This window comes from Pimephales promelas, chromosome 1 (genome assembly GCF_988280905.1).
Source record: "Pimephales promelas chromosome 1, fPimPro1.hap1.1, whole genome shotgun sequence".
Lineage (NCBI taxonomy): Eukaryota > Metazoa > Chordata > Actinopteri > Cypriniformes > Leuciscidae > Pimephales > Pimephales promelas.
The window spans coordinates 33,964,896-33,984,050 of NC_142769.1; the positions used below are offsets into that span (position 1 = coordinate 33,964,896).

The 19,155-nt window shown below is 37.8% G+C and overlaps 1 long non-coding RNA gene across 1 annotated transcript; it reads right to left on the minus strand.

Annotated features, from left to right (window-relative positions):
• Window positions 1–8,698: 8,698 nt before the first annotated feature.
• LOC148998462 (uncharacterized) lies at window positions 8,699–10,412 on the minus strand. The gene is made up of 4 exons (XR_016161649.1): window positions 10,018–10,412; window positions 9,369–9,443; window positions 9,160–9,233; window positions 8,699–9,078 (listed from the first exon to the last, which is right to left on the minus strand). It is a non-coding gene; the product is annotated as an uncharacterized LOC148998462 (long non-coding RNA).
• Window positions 10,413–19,155: the final 8,743 nt, after the last annotated feature.

The following is a 19,155-nucleotide window of genomic DNA, read 5'->3' on the forward strand; positions in this document are numbered from 1 at the left end:
ATTAAATCGAAAGGACCTTTAATTTAACATGATTATGAAGTTTTCCTCTAGCTCCTCAATCAGACGGAGCAGGACTGAAATGAGCTCTCACTGCTAATGATTTCCTGTGGTTACTGGTGCGCTGAGGGTGGATGCCAGTGCTTCCTCAAAAATGTCATTTAATCCTGAAAGGGTGATGTTTTTATGTTCATGCACTCTCAGAAAAAAGCTGTACAAAAGCTGTCACTTGGACTTTACCTTTTCAAAAGGTACACTTTTGTACCCAAAGGCTGCATATTGGTACCTTAGTGGTACATATTAGCACCTAAAATGTACATATTAGTACCTAAAATGTACATATTACCACCTAAACTGGACATATTAGCTCATGAAATGGACATATTAGCACCTAAAACGTACATATTACCACCTAAAATGTACATATAACCACCTAAAATGGACATATTAGCTCATGAAATGAACATATTAGCACCTAAAATGTACATATTAACATTTAAAATGTATATATTAGTACCTAAAATGTACATATTAACACTTAAAATGGACATATTAGCTCAAATTGACATATTAGCACCTAAAATGTACATATTAGCACCTAAAATGTACATGTTAACACCTGAAATGTACATATTAGCACCTAAAATGGACATATTAGCTCATGAAATGTACATATTAACATTTAAAATGTACATATTAGTACCTAAAATGTACATATTAACACTTAAAATGGACATATTAGCTCAAATTGACATATTAGCACCTAAAATGTACATATTAGCACCTAAAATGTACATATTAACATTTAAAATGTACATTAGCACCTAAAATGTACATGTTAACACCTGAAATGTACATATTAGCACCTAAAATGTAAATATTAGCACCTAAATTGTACATATTAACACTTAAAATGTACATATTAGCACCTGAAATGGACAATAATTTACCTTTTGAAAGTGACAGCTTTCGTACCTTTTTTCCTGAGTGTGGGCATCTTCTCAGTGTTGTTCATGAAATTCATCAGTAGTCCAAATAAAGAATGACCTGTTTGTCTCACGCTAGCTCTGATTGATGAATGTCAGACCCATTGGGGCATCAGTGGTTGTGATCTTGAACTATGTTGTGAATGACGCTGCTATGTGAGATAGACTACTGTGACTCTAAATAAATAGTCGTAATGAGAATAATTAGAGAGTTGATGATAATGACATTGAGAGAGTGATAACAGATGGGGCTGGTTGTTATTCATGCCTCTTGACACTATAAGCCTTTTTCTTCCTAATCTGATGAGATGTTTTTTTACCGCCTCTGTCCCTGATCTCTGCCGTGACTGAGCTGACCCACCTACACACACATTTCACAATGCTAATATGTTAACAGGCTAACAGCGTGCACAGGAGCAGATGGTGATGTTAGTGTGTGTGAGAGACACAGTTGGTGGTTGGTGCACAACTGCTTCTGTCTGTAAATATACTCTCCACCTTCATGCCATTCATAAGCTTGACTGTGTGTCTTTTGATTTCGCAGGTTTACATGCAGATGAATGCGAAGCCTAAATGACATGCTCCGTACAGCAAGTTGAGTAAAGTGTTTATATTTATATGTTGCATTCATTTTATGTTAGGGTTTTTAAACTGGGGTCTAGTGTCCCTAAAGGACCACAAGAGAAACAATAAACCCTACAGTAAAATTGAAACCATATTTATTATTTATTGTGAGAACTACTGTATATAGGTTATTTTGAATTGAAATGAAAATGTTTAGGCTTAGATATAACATTATTTTAATCATTAGCCTTCTCTGTTACAGCAACAATATTAAAGGTTGAAATCAGTGTTGTAATCGAGACCAGCTCACTCGAGTCCGAGTCGAGACCGAGACCAAAGAGAGTCGTGTCCGAGTCGAGGCCGAGACCAAAGACAATCGAGTCCAAGTCGAGACCAAGATCATAGAGGTTGGATAACCTAAGGTTGGGTCTCAAACCAGACTTAAAGATATCTTCAAGAATATGTTAAATATTTGGTGGTAACAATAAAATTGCCACCATACTCAAACAGTAAACCAAATATACCATGGAATCATGTGCACTGTAATGGTAAAAAAGGCCACACAATTGTTACAATCAGTAAGTGCTCTTTCACAGAACATTACTGTTCACGAATTCTGTGTGGCTCTAATATGCAAACTGAAGTCCGAGTCTCGAGTCCACAACACTGGTTGAAATTGAATCTTTTTGTCACACAGTATAAATAGGTCTTTACACAGCCTTTATATTTTTGTAAGATAGTCCCTCCCAATGGGAATATCATATCTGGGGGTACAGTCTTTACAAGAGAATTCTCAAATACATAATTCGCCTGAATTCTCTCGAAGACGTTTACTGTCAGAAAAAAAGGTACGAAAGCTGTCTCTGGGGCGGTACCTTTTCAAAAAGGTACACTTTTGTACCTAAAGGGTGCATATTGGTACCATAATTGTTCAAATATGTGCCATGAAGGTACCAATATGCACCCTTTAGGTAGAAAAGTGTACCTTTTTGAAAAGGCACCGCCCCAGTGACAGCTTTCGTACCTTTTTTTGTGACAGTGTTGCTTATCCGTGAAAGCTATGAAAGAGAAGTGCATCCCTCTTCTGCTGATTTGAATAGCATATTTATGGCCAACAGAGTCACTGGTACATTCACTAATTATATGCTAACATATAGACGAAACCATACATGTCTTATAAAACATGTCTCTGTACAGTCAGCTTGCCTTTGTTTAACCAAGCCTGTGTTCTGTGAAATCTATCACCTTGGAGACAAGCCAAGGAAATCATGCAATATGTTTAGCTTTAATATCCCATTGCTTGACTTGTTGTGCCTATTGCACAGTATGACATCTTTCCATCCCTAGAACACCATTACCAACAGGACAGGGAGGAGAGGGCAGAGAGAGGAATGAGAGAGATTGAAAGGGTGAACGAGGCAAAGTGAAAGTGGTAGAAAGAGAATAAACTGATCGTTGGCAACCCGCTGGGATAAGTGCTTCTCTTTTCTGAGTGTGTAGAGAAAAGGAGATTTTTGATTGTGTTCTGGTTGAACTTTTGCTCTGTCAGGTGAGGATGCAAATGAAGACTTGATACTTGAATAATTGCTTATCTTCAGTACTGCTGCTTTACATCTCAAATTTGGCTGCAAGGGCAGAGAATTGTTTTTGTGTATCCAGCACTTTACCTTTATGCAAACATGTAATGTATGATGATAGTATACTGTACAGGCCAAGCCAAATGTGAATAAAAATGAATTATTTTCCTTTAAAATACCTGCACACAAGCAAAAAAAAAATATGTCCAGAAAACAATTATATGCTGTCAGATGCATTTTACCTATCTAGTTTAAGTGGTAACACAGGGAACCGATTTGTAATGGACCACAAAATTAATAAATGTTTAACTGCATAGTTTAATTGTTTGATTTCAATAATGGAAAACAGATGGGAGACCGTTCTTTAGATCTGATGACAGCAGTTAATCCCACCAAACGGAATTATGTGAATAAAATAACTGTTTCGAGAATGTTGGCAGAGTTGAACGCAAGCCAAATGTCAATTTAAATAAGGTTTAATGATTTTATGTTATTATTTTAATTAATTATATTATATTTATATTAATAATTACCAATTTTTACTTTTATTTTTTAAAGTTTCAAAATATTTGCTGGCTTTATTGTATCGTAAGTAGTGCTATGGAGTGTGCAGATTGTATGTAAATAAAGCCAGGTACAACAAGTGAGAAATGTGTGTTCCACAAAGTGAGGGATGGATATTTCTGTTTCTGCCCTGTTGACACTCTGTTAGCAGGCCGAAGTAGTTTCTTGCTAATGCTAGCAGTGTGCAAGTGTCATTTTGCTTCATGCATGTGTGTTAACAGGGAATCCCAGGAAGAGATAATGAGCGTGAAGCTGCAGTGGTCAGGCCACAGAACCTGTGCCAGCCCCAGACTGCATGTCCTCTATGGGTTGGCAGAGGCGAGTGAGTGGGTTCTGTCAGTCCATGGCACAGCAGGATGCCTACTTTGCCACCATGTTGGGCATATTGTCTGTCTCATTTGATCAGTGTAATCCACTGATCGGTGGTAGAAATGGGAGAGAGGGATATCTGGATGTGAGAATGCTTGTGCCTGAGATTATTTAGTTGCAGGCTTTGCTTTGCTTTCGGCAGCTATAGCTTCCATTTATTTTCCATAAAACTCCAAGAAACTTCTTTATTTAAATGTGGTAAAGTATGTGTTAGCCTATACATAAATGATTTGTCTCTATTTTCCATGTATTATTTTCTCATGTGTTCCAAATCTGACTTTTTTTAAAAGATATTTTTTTTATCCATATAAAAAATGTGTGTCCAGAACAATTGGATCCCAATATTGTACAATCAAAAAACACTGAGACATTTTTTAAACTATCTTCTTTCAGTTCCACAGGAGAAATCAGTCATACAGGTTTGGAATCACATAAGCTTAAGTAAATTATGATGAAATTCTATCTCTTTAATAATTGCCAAAGCATTCATTAACATTGCATTGCTCTCTCACAAATTTACACACATCATCTTGCGTACAGCTGCATGTTTTTTTTTCTTTTTCCTTAAATCCTTTATTTGATTTCCAATGCAAGCTTCTGTACTGGCTGTTTTAAAGCTTCCTCTCTCCCAGTAAGTGTCTCTCCGTGGAGTGCTTTGGAGGGGTTTAATGATACAGCAGTTTGATATGTAAACACAGCAACAGCTGCTTAGTGACATGAAGCCTCACTCACTTCTGCCTCATTAATGTCTCCAATAGTATCAAATGAGGCCAGTGAGGAGATGCATTGACACTATATTTGACACGTGGTATCAAAGCACATTTACTCCATATGTTTTTTTTTACACCCAAAGCGCTCTACAATCATATCAGGGGTCTCTCTTCAGCTACCCCCAATGGGGTGCAAATAGGTGCGATATAAACCTGTATTTTTGTTAGCTGGTCCAGTTAATGTGGGAAAACAGCCGCCATTTTGAACGTTATGTTTCTTTCTCCCATTATTTTTTTAATAAGTAGTCCTTCTCCTGGACTGTCTGTGACTGTGTGTGTCAAAGTGGCCAATATAGTGGAAAGATTGATACAGGCATTTTGGCTGGTGCTTATGCAGTAGTATAGCTATAAAATGTCATGCAAGGCTATGCAGTATTTTACAGCGTTGTTGTCAAGAACATGGTTTGTGAATGTTGAGTTAGATGAGAGCATGTTACGAATGAGATTTCAGCAGTGTACTTACGTGCACACACACACACACACACACATATGCGCACGCATTCACCACTGCCTTCGTTCTTAGAGGTCCATAAAAAATGCTCTAAAAATGTATGATCTCTCTTTTGATCTCTCTCTGTCTCTCTTTCTTTCCCGCTCTCTCTCTCTCCCCCTCAGACTCAAATAAAAAGTGGATGACTGTTCTCAGTATACTTCAGAAGTTGGGCTGACCAAAGTTCATTAAGGTCATCTTGAAAATGCAAGGTTCAAAAACCTTTCAGATGGATTTGAAAACCGAATCACAACAATCATATTTTCCCGTAAAAGCCCCGATAGGAGCGCTAGCAGAAAGTATCTCTCTCTATTCCCTGGCCGGAACAAAAACAGCCATTCTTTCTTAATGGACTGAAGGGTGAAGCGTGGTTCTACCCCACACTCAATCTAAGAGCCTTGTGTTTCAAAAAACTCTTTGCTAATAATGGGACCGTAGTTGAGATTCTCAACGCAGAGATAAGTGCTGCGGTGCACAAATATTCTCATAGACAAACAAACTACACAAACCATTTATTTTTTGTCTTGAACCATGTCTACGTGTAGCGTTGTTCCCCAAAGCTTTTATAGTCCAAAGTGTTTATCTATGTGTGCAAACTTATAAAGTTATGGTGTTATTGTTTAGGTCTTTGCAATTAGGGCGTTGTTATTCTGTCCAACTGTTGCCATGGGAGATCGTGACCTCATGTCCTGAGGGGCTATGAGTGGTGTCTGAGTGTTGGTGGAGTTTGGAGAGGAGCTAATGAGAGATCCTGTCTGCCTGCTGTTCCACTGAGCTCCCAATTAATCAACGACTCCCTCTCTCGCTCTCTTTTCCCGTCTGTAGGGGTGTACTACTGATACTTTTCCCCTATTGTTGTGTAAGCCTGTGTCCGTGTGTGTGTGTGTGCGCACGCATGTAGCTCTGTTTGGGAGGCAGCCATTACCGAGAACAAAAGACATTAATTGGCAGTTAGAGCTTAATGAGGCGGGAGAGGAAATTAACAGAGCTCGTCAACAGAAACAAATCAAATCCTCCACTGAATTGATGCGGAGAGTAGCTGCCACTAAGCATCCAATGCTTCAATAAAGAACGGCTCATCTTAGACTTCAACTTTTTCCATTCTCATCGCCCTGCTTTGCAATTCATGGCAAAACTGAGAAGGTAAGAGAATTACAGAGAGGAAAAAAAATGAAATAACAATGAGGAAATGGTTCCCTATTACATCTCCTTGTTCCTGGATTTCAGCAGGATTGTGATTAAGGAATCAAGCCTGTCTGCATTAGCATGTGAATAGCCTGGGTCCTGAGAGCTCAGCCAGAGCCAGGAAGGAGATTGGGAGGATATTTAGCCTCTATTCAGGGAGCAACAAAGCCAAGGCACCCAGACAGCGCAAAGGCCTCGGGTTGATTAGGTGGTGGGAAGCCATTCTTACAGATCATACTTGTAACGGTGGCTGTCCCAAATCAAGTTTTGGGTTTTTTTAATACACGTAAATTTAATTTCAATTGTTCGGGCGCCAGACAAGTCAAAACTTGTCAAAGAATATACATATAAGATGGCTCAAACGACTGTTAGACAAAAATGAATCGCTTCCAATAGCCTACCCACAATAAGATGGGGCTTTCACAGATTGACTTGAATTCACAGATCACACAGACTTTGTATTTTTTTCTTTGCCTCACATGACAAAACAGTAAGAAGATTGCTTCGAGTTCAATTCAAGATTTCACAAACATAACAACAAAGTCACGAGAGTCCTTGATTCACTGTCTTAAGTTTATTATTTTTTTTTCAAACTCAGTCCTTCGTGGTCAATTCTAACCAAAAGAAAATAAATGGAAAACAACCCAAAAGAAAAATAAAAAAAATCAAATGTATGAATATAAATGTGTGTGTATGTGAGTTTGGCCACGTGTAGCAGTCTGTGTAGCGGCCGCAAATCCAGGGCCGGGAAAGAGTTTGTTGCTTAAGGTTAAAAGAGGATGGACATCAAGACTAGTACCTGAGGCATGCGAACCCAATAGTATCCAGGTGCAGACCCGCAGCACACTAGTTTCAGAACCCCAACGCCAGAACCCCAGCACCAGAACCGGAAGTAAGGGGCGGAGCTTAGGTTCTAACCAACACCAGCGCCAGGGTCGTAACATAGACAGTATAAGAAATGGACAGAGCGATCTCATTGGAACTCCATTGAGACGATTGAAGCCCATTTTTGGCGAATTTTTTTAGCACTTCCGTCCCTGACACGCAGGCTGCGTCCAAAACCGCATACTCAATGAGTAGGTACTTAATTTCAATAAGTACTTACTCAACGAGCGCTAAAAGAGTAGGTACTTTATAGCCAAATCTCGTTGAGTATGAATGAGAACCGGACATCTGCCATGTTGACGTTATCATGTGACCTACTACGACGCGTTATCATCATATCACAAGCGCAAAGAAATGAACAGCGACACGTTTAATTCTTCTATCTATAAATATCTTGACATTGATGAAACTTTCTCATTTTGTTGTGGTATTGTTGAAGAAACAGCTGATATTTTTTTTATTAAGAAACCCCCAAATCGTCACCTCTTGAATATATGTTGTTAATTTCTTTATTTTATACCCAAAACGTTTCTCCTTTAAGTTTTCCTCCTTTTCTTGATGAATTTACCTCGTTTCATCCCTCAGACCTATAACAACAAAACAACAACATTTTTCATGTATTATGAAGAACTATTTAAAGATATTTAGCCTTGTTATTGTTCCTTTTTCCTGTATTATGATGTAAACAAACCAATGATCTTTATGTTTTCTGTTTTGTCATTATGACTATTATGGTATCTTTCCATGATCTTGTATGTAATACGTTTATAAGTTTAAATTATGAGTGACAGGTGTACTAACACTTCATAACATCAGTGACTCGACAGCACAACCTAGAACAGTTTTCCTCTGCGTTTGTAATGTCTGCACAAAGGAGACGGGCAGCTGCTCGAAGATCTCTTTTGGAGAAAACTGTTGATTTTATACTCGAAAAATGTAAGTATCACTCCTTAAAAATTAATATTACCTCAGAATGAATTGCATTGTTAGCCCACCCCAAAACTTAAACAAAATAATAATATTAAATGCTGACCAATACTTAATTATATAACTTTTTTATATACTAAAAATATAATTTAATATAACAAGCAAAATGTAATTTGTTTTGTCATATGACAGTTATGCATGAATAAATTTATATTCATAAATGCAGTGAAACATCTCAATTATCAGTCAATCGATGAATTAATGGATACATTAATTAAATAATTCAATTTTATATACTGACAACAATAATAAAAATGAATAAATGAGTAAAAGAACAAATAAAAGTAACCATCACAATAAACAAATGCATTATACAAGTCAACAACACATAAAACAAAGCTTTATTCAAACTACAAGCATGTATTTACAGGGCTGAACACCACATCCTAATGCCGTCTCAACACAGCGGTTCCCATTCTGCGTCTTTATTCTGATGAATTCACCAGAGGGGACTGTGCCTTCGTCCCAGAGCTTGTTGCTGCGCTGCGCTTCACAATCTGAGGCAATAAGGGCAGGTGGAGAGATAGAGGGTCTTGTAAGGGCAGGTGGAGAGATGGAGGGTCTCGTAAAGGCAGGTGGACAGATGGAGGGACTCATAAGGGCAGGTGGAGAGATGGAGCGTCTCATCCATGGCACCACTTCCAGGATGCAGCTCTAGGCTCCTCATCCTCAGTGCTCACACCAGTCTGCAGACATTTCAGATCCTACAAAAATGCACAAACATTATAAAAAAGCAGTAATTTTAACACAATGTCATTTGATTTATGTATTAAAAATAACCTTACTTTATATTTGAGTAAAATCCCTAAAACAAATGCTGCCATAATCTTTCCTTGCAGGTCTTGCTCCACCACAAAAGCTATGCAGCAAATGCACAGAAATCAAGAATCAGAAAAGTGTTGTAATTTCTCTACTTGAAATTTGTACAATAATTCAAATAAACTACAATTTAAGATTGAATAGATTTTGTTATCCATTTCTGTAGTATACTCACTCAGAGCCTTTCATGACAGCATTCAGCATCATGAGCCTCTCTCCACCGGATAAACACACGCGTGTTCTTCTGTCCCTGTAACATACAGACAAGATTCACATTACGAGCTCAACACTGAATTTACATGCTGAGGTTGATGTGTTAACTCACTTTTAATCCAACTTAAATGTTCCTCAATATATCAACACTAATAAGGGACAAATTAAATATAACATATTTAGTTACTTTATAGATTTGTTTATTTACCTTATTTACAGTACATTTGTGTAATGTAAGTAGTGTTGACAACAGTGAATTATCCTTCATATTAATAGCACACATAACGTTACATCACTCAGATGTATTTTTCATGTTGGGATGTGCTCATCTGCAATACTTAAACAATATTTTCATTTCAGATGTAAATAGACATTTTAAATAAGCGTATTTAAGATGTAACGTTATATGGTTATGTAAATCCATTTTAGAAACTTACGTGTAGCGTACTTACTGGAGCTCCCCAGTTTAACTAACTAATAAAACATGTGTTTACAGCAAAATCACAACTATACTATACTGTCTAAGTCCTTTAGACCTTCAACAGTTAAAACGTTTACTCTATAGTAGTTTAACACATACGATTTAAACACAAGAAACCGTGTTTACTCACATTTGAAAACCCCTGCTGATCTCCGATGTTGATAATGACGTATGCTCTCCCGTGGCCTCCTGGGATAGAAGAGTATCCATCGGATGAACACTCAAAAATCGGGGCGAAAGCAGGAGATCATCCGGGAACTTCTCGCCTACTCTTTTATGAGTACTGAGGTTTCGGACATACTACTCCTTTCAAATACTGTTTCCCCCTACTATATAGTACGAAAGTAGGAATATTCGGACGTACTATAAGTATACGTATGCCCGAATCTCGCGATAATTAGTACGTCACTCTGGTAATTCTCGCCTACTCTTTTATGGATACTAAGGATTTGGACATACTTATTCGCTCGCCTACTGCTTTTTCCATACTATATAGTAGGGAAGTATGCGGTTTCGGACGCAGCCCCCGACTCAAACAGAGCTTGACGACGTAGATGTGACGTGAGCGACCCGTCTGTCTTCTGGTGCTGTGGTATGAGAAATCTGAATCATTCCCTTCCCAAACATGCAGAGGCGGAGAGTGTGAGTAGGAGCTGTCCATGAACTAGGAGCAGGAGAAACTTTTGCTGGGTATTCTGATTAATTATTTTGTCATTTTGTCTTCACGTTTCCCCGATTGCGCGCGAGCTTCTTCTCCTATCTATACGGTAATCTCTCTACTGTGCGACAGAGAGTCGCGTGGGTATGACGCAATCGTTAGCTTACTTTTACTAAAGCTGCTTCTACGGGGCCATAACATAAGCTACAACATGATGGAGCATTTTACTCATTGTTGTGTTTCTTTAGAAATAAATAAAGGTCAAATGGGGTCTTCAAACGCCTCAGATGTAAAGTTATTCGCCGTCAAAGTGACGCCAAAATGAATGGGAGTCAATGGGAATGCTAATGCAAGTGAAGGATTACCCCCTTGGGTCGTAAGTGAGGGGCGGAGCTTAGGTTCGAAACCTAATAACGCCACCTAACTTAATTTGGAGGGTATTTTACACATGAAATAGCTTTTATTGAACATGAAATGTCCTACTCTCTACGTATGTATGTTATATGCTACATTATAGTACAATAAGCATTTTAAAACATTAATTTTCTGTAATATAATTGTATATAGTTTAAGTTATCCGTTTCGTTGTATTATGAGTTACTCTCTGATCATGATGGTGAAAAAATAATACTTGAAACTTATGGGTATTTTAATAACAGTTTAATAATTTTAGTTAAGCAGTTTATACATTCGTGTAGATTTATGAAGGTAAGACCTTTGTTTTTTGTTTTTTGTGAAGGAGTTAACTTTTTTTAATAAAGCTTTGAAAGATATAAAACAAGACAAGCATTGGAGGTTTTCAAAATTATACAAATTCACAAACTGATTAGACCTCTGTGATATTTTACGTTCTATTTATTGATTTATTGTGTTTACAAAAATCTTAAATTGTTTTGATATTGAAGATATGTATTTGTAAGATGATTTTGATTGTTTAGCCTAATAAAATAAATAAAGAAATAAATAAAATAAACGTATTTATAAAAGTATTTTTTTTTTATAAAATATACTTTATTTCACAAGAACATGTGCAGCATTTTTTTCGTGTAAAATAATAATGTCAAAATCTAAAAAAGGCATTGTTTTAAACGAAACAATAAAAATGTATACAAAATGACCAATTCAACCCTAGCAGGCCTGTTTTATCACTGCAATCTTGTATAAATTTAACTTACAATGTAGCCCATCATATGACGAACTCACTCTCAGGCCCATTTTGTCCTTACATTCTTGCTAAAATAACTAGTATAATGCAATAATAATAATTCCGCCCCTCCCTCACTTCCGGTTCTGGCGCTGGGGTTCTGCACGTTCTGCAGGCAAGCGAAGCGAAACATGCAGAGATTCTCCGTCACTCCGTCCTTCAGGTAACTTGTGTCCCACTTCGATAACCTTGTTTGTGTTTTTTTCCGTTTCTAGGTCTATTATATTAAATTTCCTCATTGGTTTAAGCCCGTTACAAAAAGTGAAAAGCTTGTAACGTCAGGCCTATGTAGGCCTATATCTATCAGACTCATGTAGTATTTTTTTTAATGCGAGCTTAAATCTCGAACAATCCCTCGCAGAAGACACATGCAAGTTAAATCTACTAAGAATCGAGGTTTTTAGGGCAAAGAAAAGTTTTGAAATATATTTTGTAAGTAAGTGTTTTTAAAATAAGCGTTCATTTCCCCTCACAATTTCTGTATTCTCAGTTGGATGAGGACTAAACCAAATATTGAAAGGTCATTTAATCTGATTGTGCTGTTTAAGTGGGTGTCAATGTCTGAGAGCATTTGTAATTATTTAAAAAGTACTTTAAAGTGGTTTTTTAAGCGGTTGTGGTTAAAACCGGTGGTCTGTGTGTGTGTGACTCCAGAAATAAATGGGAAACTTTAGACTTTATTATTTTTATTTATTATATTTATCACACATTCTGGCCGTTCACTGTCCATGTTACCAGTCCAGATCTTTAATAACTCTGCCCGCAATATTGGTCTGTAAATAATTCAATTTTCCTTTCCATAATGCTGTTCCAGTCCTGTTATCCTAGCTGTTTTCCTGCTATATGCCTCAATTGACTAAGTATCGATCAGTTGCTTCTAAAATTTCTTCAAGTACTACATAATCTCACTGTTTTTAAATTTGCTTAAATATGTGATTTATTACAATAACAAAAAAGAACTAAAAACATATTGTACTATCCTCAGTGGGCCATTGGTCTAAAATGCTTTTCAAAAGCTGAGCTGGATCCTCAAAGTTTGATCTTAGCTGGACTAAAACAGTAGTGTAGTAGTTTGTAGTAATACATTGGTAACACTTTACTTGAAAGGGTGTGCATAAGACTGACATGACGCTTTTAAAATCATGACATTACACATGTTATGATTATAAAGGCGGTTTTATGGAGGTTTTTGACCTTTGTCATTAAGTGTCATTCACTTAATTATGTCACTTTTAATGCAAATATGACATATGTTTGAGATGTCTTTGTTTTGATAACTTGACATAAACCAATACATCATAACCCATCAGTGTCTTGGCTATGACAACTTGACATTACCAAGACAACATACATTGTCATGACATGAATATGTCAAAAACATGACAGCAGATTAAGTATCAAACTTAAGAAACCACTTAACTTCATGGGTTAACATAACATTACATTAAACTGTCATGTGGTTGGTTTTTGACATTGGTTGTCTTGAGGCCATTATAACCAATATTTCAAATATTTGATTATGCGTTGTGTAATGACTGCTTGACCGCACAAAAAACAGATTTCAATTATGCATGTTAAAATACTGACCGCTTTAAATTCAACCAAGCAGTGTGAACTTTGCTGTTATCTGAATCTGAATGTTGAGTCTGAGAAGCAGGATCTCTAGGGAGCCCAGTGGGTCCTGTATGTGCACTTCTTGTTCTAACAAGTGTTCCATCTGTTGGGATCTACAGCTACATCTCTGCTTTTAACCCCCTAGAGACCCGAGAGAGTGAGAGACCGAAACACGCTGAAAAGAAAGGAAAGTAAGAACAGTCCCTTATAGTGTAAACAATAGCCCTTTGTTCAAAATAGCATGTTTAGTATATCCTTGTACACATGGTTTCAGTGTCAGACATACAAACATATGTGTTGGCAAGGTGTTGCTGGTATTCTAATTGTCGTGTTTGTGGCAGAAAACACTGGGATAATTATTAGGTGCTTTCAGTTCCCTCTCCGGGTTTGTCAGTTATTGCTCTCGCCATCTGCTCAATGTGGTTGCACAAACACACATAAGCAGTCATACGCACACACCTGCTCCCCGCAGTCCCAGAATGCCAGCACGCGTGACCCAGGTGTGACTGAGATGAAATGCCTTTGAGAATCTTGATGACCTATAGCATGCCTATCTGACACCTCCTCTCACTCCTCTCTTTGTCCTTCCCCTTTTGTCTTCCTCACATTCACAGGTGGAAAAGAAAGAGTGTTTATCTAATAGTGAAGCTATATTTTGGGTGGGGTGTTAGGTGACCCCATGCATTGTGGGTATGTGTTGTGTTCATCTATGCCAGTGTGTGCACCGGGAACTCCCTGGGTGCCACTGTTTCAAATGCTCAAGGCAGACAATACCACACACCTGTCTTACACCTTTTTCTTCTTTCTCACTTGATTCAAACCCTCAAGGGCAAGGGGGAGCGGGAGTGTTAGAAGACAAGAGGCTAAAGATAATTACGTTCTGTGCCCCATTTATAGGCGACTCTAAATTTCTGTTGAGGATGCTACTGCTTACAGAATAGTTTGAAACATACTTTGGTTAAAATTCCTCATTGTTTGTGTAAAACAACACCCTTTTACCTCCTCAAAAACAGCTATTTTTACAGCAACCTGTTTTGGTGCATTTCTCTTTAAATGATAATGAGCAACTGCACACCCAACCCCTCTCTTCCATGGGGTGTGTCACACAAGACACATAAAGTGCTGCCTTGGCAACCTGCCTTGGTGGACAGTATACAAATGGCTGAGGGTGGAAAATGCTAATATGGGATCAGTGCATCAGTGGTCTTGGGCGGAGCATGAGCAATATGACATCATCAGAATTAGGGCAATATTAATTCGATTCGATTTCGATTCACAGGCTTGGAATTCGATTCGATTTCGAAGCCGGAAGAGAGATCAGCGCTTGCTGCTTCTCTTGAGCTGAGCCAGAGTGATCTCACGCCACAGCGCCAAAACGTTATTTATGTTTTTGAATTTCTAAAGAAAATGGACGTAATTTGAAATTTGAGACTTTGTTTCATATCAATAGTAACAAAGGACAAAGATTATTGCGAATTTTTTTTTTTTTTTGGATGCGCGCAGCCGCGATACAATGTTCCATTCATTCAAATGAAACAGGATGACTAATCGATTCTTGAGATTTAAGAATCGATATCGGTTCGTAAAAATGAGAATCGGTTAATATCGAGAAATCGATATTTATTACCCAGCCCTAATCAATATTATGACAAAATCCAAACGAAAAGGAGTGAATGGATTTTTTTCATTGTATGGTGGTTCTATCCACACACTGCAAAGACACATTTATATGCAAACACCATATAAAAGTGAATTTTGCATCCAATGACCCCTTTACAGGGTTAGTTCACCCAAAAATTCTGTCAGTATTTACTCACCATCATGTTGTTCCAAACCTCTATGTGTTTATTTGTTCTGCTGAACACAAAGGAAGATATTTGGAAGAATGTTTTAATCAAACAGATCTCATTCCCCATTGACCACCATAGTATGCCTACTATGCATAGAGACTCCAACATTACTGCCCTTCAGAATACTAATCAAATTTTCACACCTGCATGTGATGATTTTCTCATGGCTCTTTGCTTAGTGTTGAATTGAATATGTTCACTTATTTCAACTTCATCTGCAAGTTTGAATTCCTGCGTATACCAGAATGATGAATGATATGACAAGATTTATTGCTTTCATCCTAATCTGTGTGGAGTAATCTGTTTGGAGATGTAATTCACATGGTATGTCTTATGACTTGGATTAGCACGCTCTATCCTCTTAGCAAACAGCTCAGTAGAAGTTATCAGTGACATAGAGGTCCCCAAGAGCCACGGTGACGGGCGAATCCGCCCAGCTAATTCTCATTCGCTCTAATCTTCCCAAATCGCAACCTCTGAGTATCTCTTAAAAGACATCACAAAGAGCGCTCTGAAGATTATTCTGGGGTCACAAATTGCCTCCGCTATTGTTGCTAAATGCGTGTCAATGAGATATAAAGTCTCAAAGAATAACTGAGTGCTCCTATAATCAGTGGCAAGAAAATTAGCCATTTAAATGAGACTCTGTAATTCAGCACATCCCTGTGCTAAGCTTGCACTTTGAAATCTGAGTTTATTTTTTAATAAACATAGACTTTCATTAATAAATCTTAGATTCCTGTGTTATTTTCAATTATAAATGTAGCCTGCTGCAGATTTCTGATTTGATTATTGCTATTTTTGTTGTTTGCTTATAGGGCGTCTAGGGTCTGCCTCTCTCTGTGTGAGAGTGAGTGAATTATTCCCTTTAATACTTCATGAATTTGGAACAAATAAACGCCTGCGTCTGATCCTGTCGTTTGTGCTCTGTTTCTCAAGCGATTTATCCCAGTTCACGTCTGCTGTCACACACTCATAAAGCTCCCCTACTTCACTACAATCCCATTTCATCAAATAACTCTGCAAAAAAATCCACAAATCGCTTAAATCCTTGACTCTCTATTCCTGATCCTCACGGATTCTTTATAATTTAATAAACAGGATTAAAGTCATCTGTTGAAGCAGTGTAGCCTTGTTTCATTTTTCTGTTTTAACTTCTGCTTTCTGCTCTCTCTCTCTCTCTCTCTCTCTCTCTCTCTCTCTCTCTCTCTCTCTCTCTCTCTCTCTCTCTCTCTCTCTCTCTCTCTCTCTCTCTCTCTCTCTCTCTCTCAATTCAATTTCAATTTTTTCAATTCAAAGGGGCTTTATTGGCATGAAAGTTTTTCAAACAATGTTGCCAAAGCATATACAACATATACAAATACTCTATACACACATATATATACATATACACACACACACACACACACACACACACATGCACACACACATACATAAACACTTAACACAATATTTGGATATATTTGCGTGTGCGTGCGCGCGTGCGCGTCGATCACTCATTCACTGCCCCTCAGGTTGTGGCATGTTTGAATATATTGGGCAGCAAGATAAGTTTTGTCTCCTTCTCCCAGGAGAAAGTTTAACTTAGAAATGTCATCCAGGTCTATGAAATTTGGGATTATATAGTTAAATTTGTTAAAGTAAAGGTCCCTTGTGTCTTTGAACGCTTCACATTTTAGGAGAAAGTGCATCTCCGTCTCAACCTCACCTGTCAAACAGTGATCACACGTTCTGTTTTCTTTTGGTTGCCACAATTTTTTGTGTCTTCCTGTTTCAATTGCCAGTTTGTGATCACTGAGCCTGTACCTGGTTAGGATCTGTCTCTGCTTTCTATCTCTGACAGTAGAGAGATATTCTGCTAATTTATATTCTCTTTTTAGGGTCAGATAACATTCTAGTCTACTTTGGCTTTTAGTTTCTTCTTGCCAATGTTCCAGATAGGTTTCTTTGCATTGTGCTATGATTTGCTTGACTCTGATTGGTGTTTGGACGGCAGTGTTGTTCTGAGGCTGCTCAGACTGTCTCTGATGTGGGGCAGTTTGTCTTAGTACCAGTTGACATAGGGGACTCTTTTCTGGGCTCAGCTCCTGGGTTCGGAGGGCCTTGGAGTGAAGTGTGTTTTGGGGGCTGGATTTCAGGTGGTTAAAAAAGTTGAGTGTTCTCTTTTGGATGTTAATTATCAGGGGGTATCTGCCTAATTCTGCTCTGCATGCATTTGTTGGTGTGTTTCTGTGTACATGTAGAATGTATCTGCAAAATTCTGCATGAAGAGATTCTGTTGGGTGTTTGTCCCAACGGGTATAGCTCTGATGACTGAGTGGACCCCATATTTCACTACCATATAGCGCAATGGGCTGGATGACACTGTCAAATATTTTAAGCCAGATTTTGATTGGAATTTGGAAGTTATAGAATTTTCTCTTAATTGCATGTATAGCTCTTCGAGCTTTTTCTTTTAGTTCATTCACTGCCATGTTGAAACTCCCTGATGCTGATATGGTTATACCAAGGTAGGTATAGCTCATGCTGTGTTCAATGACATCATTATTGATGGTGAATTGATGTTTGTTCTGACATCTTGGGCGTTTTTGGAAGATCATGATATTAGTTTTCTTCATATTTACAGCCAGAGCCCAGTTCTGACAGTACTTTTCTACGATGTCTAGCTGTTGCTGTAATCCTTGTTTAGTAGGAGACAGTAGAACGAGATCGTCAGCATAAAACAGAGACTTCACCTCTCGATCTAGAAGGGTGAGGCCAGGAGCAGCACATTGATCTAACTCAACAGCAAGCTCATTGATGTATATATTAAATAATGTTGGACTTAAATTGCAACCCTGCCGAACACCTCTTCTTTGGGTGAAGAAATCAGTTTGTTTGTTGCCAATTTTAATAGCGCACATATTTTCTAAATACATAGATTTAACTAGATCATACATTTTGCCCCCTATACCACATTTTAGAAGTCTGTAAAAGAGACCTTCATGCCAAATAGAATCAAAAGCTTTTCTGAAATCAATGAAACAAGAGAATATTTTACCATTTTTAGTTTGGTGTACATGTTTATTAATTAATGTGTGTAAGGTATATATATGATCAGTGGTGCGGTGTTTTGGGAGGAAACCAATCTGGCTTTTACTTAAGATGGAGTGTTCCTCAATGAAATCTAGCATTCTTTTATTGAGAATGCTGCAGAATAATTTGCCTAGACAGCTGCTGACAGAGATGCCACGGTAGTTATTAGGGTCTGATTTGTCCCCACTCTTATGAATGGGGGAAATGAGCCCTTTGCACCAGATGTCAGGAAAACATCCTGACTGTAGAACAATATTGAACAGCTTTAACATTGCAGCCTGCATCTCTGGGGTGCTGCATTTCAGCATCTCGTTTTTAATGTTGTCTGGACCACAAGCTTTCCTCGGCTGGAGAGATTTTGTCTGTGTGATCAATTCTTCCCAAGTAATTGGAGAATCGAGAGGGTTTTGGTTGTCTTTAATTGTCTGTTCTAATATTTGGAGTTTTTCTTTTACAAAATTTTGTTCTGGTCTAATTTGTTTAATTGGTATGTATTTGTAAAGGTTTTCAAAATGTGTTTTCCAGATATCACCATTTTGAATGGGTAATGCTTGTTGTGGTTTTGTGTTGAACTTGTTCCACATATTCCAGAATTGATCTTGATTAATGGCGTTTTCAATGTCTTCAAGTTTCCTGTGGGTATAATTTTGTTTTTTGTTCCTAATTGTACATTTGTATTTATTTAAAATGTCATTGTATCGAATGCGTAAGGCCGGGTTGTTTGGTTGGCGGTGTTTTTCATTTGCTATATTTCTAAGGTCTTTTCTGATGGTCTTGCATTCTTTATCAAACCATTTCTCAACATTTTGTCTTCTAATAGGCTTATGTTTCTGTTTTATGAGGTCAGCTCTGATGGCTGCCTTATGG